This window comes from Mytilus galloprovincialis, chromosome 13 (genome assembly GCF_965363235.1).
Source record: "Mytilus galloprovincialis chromosome 13, xbMytGall1.hap1.1, whole genome shotgun sequence".
NCBI classification, from domain to species: domain Eukaryota; kingdom Metazoa; phylum Mollusca; class Bivalvia; order Mytilida; family Mytilidae; genus Mytilus; species Mytilus galloprovincialis.
Genome location: NC_134850.1, coordinates 56,875,549 through 56,882,509, shown reverse-complemented (window position 1 = coordinate 56,882,509; position 6,961 = coordinate 56,875,549). Strand labels below are relative to the sequence as shown.

General features: G+C 31.5%; 1 long non-coding RNA gene across 1 annotated transcript; it reads left to right on the top strand.

The window, feature by feature from the left end:
- The first annotated feature begins 504 nt into the window (after positions 1–504).
- LOC143055876 (uncharacterized) lies at positions 505–6,961 on the top strand. Its single transcript, XR_012972155.1, has 5 exons — positions 505–810; positions 1,617–1,680; positions 5,431–5,522; positions 6,058–6,147; positions 6,790–6,961. It is a non-coding gene; the product is annotated as an uncharacterized LOC143055876 (long non-coding RNA).

Here is a 6,961-nt window from a genome sequence, read left to right as displayed (position 1 = left end):
GAGTAAATTTTAACGCTGGTATACGTAAGAGTAAAAGAGGGACGAAAGATACCAGAGCGACGGTCAAATTCATAGATCGAAAATAAACTGACAACGCCATACTAAAACAAATGACAAACAGACAAATAATACTACAGAAGACACAACTTAGAAAACTAAAGACAAAGCAACACGAACCCCATCAAACACTGGGGTGATATCAAGTGCTCTGGAAGGGTTAGCAGATCCTGCTCCACATGTGACATCCGCCTTGTGGCTTATGTTATTACAAACCCGATTAATCGTCTAATTCGGTCGGTCAACCAACTCGCGATCGTGATCGCGTCTGTAAAATTTACGAAGGGATGATTTCAACTTCACCATTTGGAACTCTTTGGAATAAGAGCTTCCTTGTGAGCGACAACCCTCTATCAAGGAAATCATCTGTATGACAGTCCAACCAATAATTATGGCATACGATTTATAAAACTTAAAAATATGATTTTTGGTTTTCAGATGAACTTCATTGGAGGGTACTGCAGAAAGTGTCAAAATTTGGTGAGGATTTATCACTTATATGCCTAGTTGAAAATTGTTGTGATAAACGCGCAGGATGGGGGAAATGGATACCAAATTTCAAAACAATATTTATTGATGTTAAAGATTTAACCAGGTCAAAAAAATCAAAATACACTGGCTGGGAAAGGAGGAACGGGTTTTTGTTGATAATCAGACGTTTAAATGAAAGCGATTTGAATATCCAATATTCCTGTACATATGGATTTGAAGTCAGCAGGAAACAGGTTCTATTGAGGAATATGACAATCGCAGGTATGGTAACCATAATTATAGTATCATTTGGCATGTAATACCTCTTTCGATTGGATAAAGTTTGACAAGTGTGTGAAGGTTATGTTTGAAGTTTGTTTGATCTTTATTATAGGAAAGAGTTCAATAGGAATAACGATTTCTGTCGTCTGAATCTATCATATTAAATGCTTTGCTACAACGACAGACAGAAATCACCTACAAAATATGTTTTTGTCTCAGTTCACCAAGAGGGTACGCGTACGGTCCAAATACTCATATGGTCTGGAATATATATATGATGGTCCAGGGACATATAGTTTTCATCCTTTTATTTTTGCTGTTCATAACGTGAACAATTGGGAAGCTATCAAACTAACTTACAGACGCCCTTAAACAAAAATATATTCATATCTTGAGTTAGATCAGATAGACTCTTCTATAATTTTGAAATAATCTTTTCCCAAAAGTATTACACTACGCCTAACAATCATTTTTGGATATATATATATCGCAGGTGAGATTTTTCTAATTTGCGCTTTTTATCTAGAAGAAATGCACTACAAGATAACTGTGTGCCTGATTTTTAAAACTGAATAACTATTAATGAAAAACACAAAAACAATAGTCTTGCATAAAACTTGATTCGGGCTATCCTAAAACAGATTTAATTTACAATGAAAAACGTATCATAGGATTGATCTATGGCATTCATAAATCCGTCATAAAAGATATATTAAGACATGCTTTAGTGTATTTCAAATAATTAACAAAAATACCTGTATTTACCCATGAATTACATAAAAATTTTGTTTCTTTTTTTTTCTCAGATAAAGATAATCATGGAGGAGTCAATTTATTTGTATCGAAACTGCTTGATTTTATTTTATATGCGTAAGTAGAAAATATTTCAAGCAGACATATTGTATATGTAGTAACATTTTTATTTAAATTTCACCCTTAAAGTATTAAACTATTTCGGCATTATACAGGTCCACTCCGGTTCACTACCTTAACTATTATATAGCATGTTTATCTATTGTCATCAAAATTCATAATATCAAATAAATAACTAGATATGGGTAACTAAATCTTTATAATTCATTTCAATTGAAAATTGTTTTAACGTTAAGTAAGCTCAACATCGTTTGCTGTCCCCTCTTTGTGATAAATTTTAGATATCTTTTCCCAACGTTTCATCATACATGTAATCGGGAGATAATTCTCATATATAGTCTTTTGCATAAAAGTTCAAATACTTTATAAAGTTTCTAATCATAACTTCTCACTAAAGTAGTTGACATAAGCTTGTAAATTTTGGAAGAAAGTGGTGGTAATGATGTTCTGATTTTGAGTTTGTGCGTATGTGTATCTAGTGTGAGTTTGTGTTAGATGTGTCACATCATGCATGTTGTTGTATTTTGGGAATCAAGTAATTTAATTATATTTAGGCAATTTGTCTGCTTCAATTTAATTCAGTTTTGTTGTTCACTTGAATGCGCTACCTCATATTATAATTCGACTGTAACCTGGATCTGTCTGAGAGCAAATTGCATCACTAAGCAAAGTATCTTGTGAGTAAGGAATTTAAGACGACCGTAATTTCCTGTGCTATATGAAAAGAAGATGTGTATTTTTGCCAAAGTGACAACTCTCCATAAGAGACCAAATGACAAAGACATTAACAACTATAGGTCATCGTAGTACTACGGTCTTCAACAATGAGCAAAGCCTTTACCGCATATTCAGATATAAACAGCCCCAAAAATGACAAATCTGTTTTATGATATCACGAATCAAGTTTTATGCAAGACTGCATTGTTTTTGTGTTTTTCATTAATAGTTATTCAAACAAAGAAAACTAACGGCCTAATATGTGTACAAAACAATGAAAGAAAAACAAATATGTAACACATCAACAAACGACAACCACTGAATAACAGGCTCCTGACATGGGACAGGCATATACAAACGGAATGTTCAGGGTTAAACATGATAGCGGGATCCAAACAATTCCCTAACCTGGGACACTAATGTAACAGTACACCGTAAGCACGAACTATAAACGTTAGTTGACAAATCTTACGGTGTTTATATTTCACAGCTCGTTCGCTATGCCCATGTCTGTTGTGACGTGATTGAGTTTAACGAACGTAATCCATGTATTACTGGCACATTTTAAAAATTCAGGGATGTCGTTACTATAAATTACTTAAAACATTTACTAAATTCTATCATAGATATAAAGATTTGGTTTTGAATTTTGGTTCTACCTGTAGAAAACTTAATTCAAACGGGAGAGTACATCATCATTTTTACGGAAATTTTAATGTTGTTTACCGTGCCCGAAAATTAAATAACGATCCTGGTAAACATATCGATCTTTTAAATAAACTTATTCTAGAAGGTAACAAAGTATATACTGTAATTAGATCATTGACTATTGTTTTTATTGGTATTTATATTGATTTTGATGTCAGTTAATTAAAAGAAAACTAAATAATATTGTAATATACATATACACGTTCATCGATCTACAATATGTCAACATTGTACAAGGTCACGTTTTTCTTTAATTATTTATGGCGTCTTTACACTAAATCCTAAACGAATGTTTGATGTGCACTGATAGATAATTCAGTCTTATATGCATGATTTGTGCTATTAGTTGTTAATGGCTTAAAAAAGTATCCGGACAAAACATACATCTAAGACCTATTCATCAATAAGAACACATCCAACATCCATTGGATTTAGTTACGATTTCATAAACATTCCGAGACAAACATGACTAGGTGCAATGCATAGATACAGGCATCGACATGTTGTAGATCCATGAATGTGTATATGTTTATAACAAATAAAATTATGTTATGTCTTGCATGGGCGGTGTTTTAACTTTTTGGAATTTTGTATCCTCAATGCTCTTCAACTTTGTACTTGTTTGTTTTGATATGAGCGTCACTGATGAGCCTTGTGTAGACGAAACGCGCGTCTGGCGTACTTTATTATAATCCTGGTACCTTTGATAACTATTAATTCGCTATTTGTTTATGAATGATATTTTAAAAAAACATGAAAGGTTCCTCATTTTGGATGTATGATAATTTTAATAGTTTCAAAAGAAATGATTGAAATTATATTTATACATCAATGTTTTAAAAAAAAGCAATAGCAAAAACTGAAATGTATCGAATTCATAAAGTTTGAAATTTCTTAAAATTAAATCAAATGACTGTACGTGAATATAAAATTATACAACTGTTCAAGAGAGACAATACTCCAATAGCTTGGATTGAATTTTTCGAATTGGAATATAGCACAATGGAATGCTCCACTTGCATACACATAACACATTAATAGAATTAATTAGCACTGCATTTGTGCTCCACCTTGTATGAAGATTCTAAATTATCAATAGAACAAAGAGGATTGTGTCGACAAATGAATGCTTACCCACTGTAATAAATATTTGTTTGAAATTTTGTAAAACTTGACCAGACAAATGCTTGAACTATTTCATTTTCATAGCTCAAAACTAACGTTTTCACACAGTAATATAATAAGATAAGATAAGATAATTTTATTAACCAATCATGGTGTCCAAAATTTGAGCTATACAATCAAATGAATTACAAAATAAAGCACAGAAAATGATTAGAATGATTAAAGTACATTTAAACAAAAAAAAACACATGAATACACATTTACACTAATTAACCTGATATAAACCAAGTTATTGACAAAACATAGTTGTTATGGGTGCCACTGTGACCTGGAGAAATTACATAAATCTTTAGGATAGTTCTAGGTCTATGGGAGACAACTCCTGATCAATTTTAATTTCTATATATATATAGTAGTTAAGGATTATTTGTCTCTAATAGCTTAATTCACAAAACAGAGGATATTAAGCTTGCATCAACCTACCCAAATACAGATTTATTTAAACCAGAACCTAAACAAAATATTAGTTATGACCATGAACTATTGATAAGGGTCAACTTGGCCACTTGTTACTTAATAACTTATTCGAAATTCGTTACCACGAGCTATATTTTTTTCTAAAGCATAGAATAACCCAAATAAGCTTTCATAGTACAATGAAGTATACACTCAAGTTTGTCTCTTATGTTTCATTGTTTTAATAATTCCAATAAGGAACATGCTTTCCATAATTGTAGTATTTAACCAATTTCTAAGACGTTTCGGCCATTGGCCTTCTTCAGTTGCTTCATTTTTTTCACAGTCCTGAATGTACATTTATTTTTACTCTATTCCTGTTGCGTAATGTTGTCGGTTTAGCGTTATTTGTAACATTTCCGAAGCTAGAGGTTTGGCTAGCCATACAACCAAATTCAATCCACCATTATTTTTAAAATGTCCTGTACCAAGTCAGGAATATGAAAGTCTCTTTGTATGTTAGCGTTTATTTTTGTTGCTTGTCAATGTTTCTGTTGTTCTATTCGTTGGTTCATGATGTGCTTCCGTCGGTGTTAGTCTGAAACTCGGGTTCGGTTTCGCTAAATCTATTTGTGACTATTGAACAACTACTGTTGCTTTTATTTTACATTAATGTATTACGACAGATAGCATTGTTAGTGTGAATAATGTTTTCACTCGTCTATAATTTTTTATTTGCAGATTGGTTACAGGGATCGTTGTTTTATTGGTATGCGCAGGATGCTACAAAAATAAAAGGTGCAGATCAATCATGAAACAATGTCGGAATAAATGTAAGATATATTTTTGAACCTTTAAAAGAAAACACACGTTTTTCAACGAGGTTTTTAATCAATGTACATATATGTATTTACTGATTTTTAAAATGATTAATTCATATGAATTTGAAGATACATACAAAAAGAAAGAAAGAATACACGTTAGATTTCTTTTTTTGTTTGTAGAAAAACTTGGGATACAAACAGCAAGGGATCGAATTCAAATTTGTCTTTCATCATTTTCTGATCAGTTTAGAATATGATGGGTAGTTTAGATAACAAAAGAATAAAAGATTCAAGTTTTTGAAAATTTAATAACTTTCTTAAACTATCCTGGATTTCTACAAACTTGAACAGAAGCTTGTTTATGATCATAAAATAGTATCCAGAAGTAAATTTTGTAAAAAAAAACCCAGTTTATCCGTATTTTACCTGTAAATGGACTTTCTAACCATCTCTTGTATACGTATTCCTCTGTATATTCTTATTATTATAAGTTTATTGTACTTTTGTATATGCTTTGTATTGTAACTTGTTTAATTCAAATTAGGTTGTTGCAGAGAAAATATCGAAGATACTGGATTTAGAGCTGATTTACAAGTGACCGGGAACCGACGTGACCAGTCGCAATTTGGATTAGGTAGGACTTATGGAAATTGTTTTAAAATTGATAAAAATGTATTTGTGTAAACTAAACAAAATTGATAATCTATTTTAAAAAATGCAAATAATGTACACATATCAGCTCATTTTTAAACTCTTGATAAAGCTTTCCAAATCTTGAGGAGAACTGTTCTGAGCATTGAAAACAAACCTAAAATAGAACAGTAAAATCCCCTCTAGAGCAGAAGTTTTTAAAGGTGTTCTATAACAGATCTATGGCTGCCAGAAGCTATTCTAGGGTTAAAATATCAAAATATGTTCCAGGGTAAAACAGGGAATAGCAGTTGTTGATGGTAATAGCAAGCATCTATGTTATTTCTTATTGTTTATCATCTGTTTTTGATGGAACTATGCTTATGTAAATACATGTCATGAATGTGGTATAATTGTAATTTGCATTTTGGTATATATAAACTAAAACTAATAACAACCTGCGCCACAATGAATAATAATAAAAATTTTAAAAAAATAAGCCTTATACATTTGAACCTGTCTTTCAAATATACTTGTCATTTGTGTCTGCTGTACTTTACCATTGTGTGTTTCACAGTGTAAAAAAAATGTTTTGTGGAAGTCTTTGTTTTAGTTTTAATCAATTACTTTGGTGTTTTCTTTCAAGCGACGACTGATGATGAAGAAGAATCAATATTATGAAAATGTACTCGACAACCAGACAAGCGAGTCAATTTCAGTCATTACAGTCAATTCCAAAAGACATAGAAAATATCATAGTTTCCACTCACCCACGCCGAGAGGAAAAAACAAAAGGAGTAATACGTCATGATTAAGGC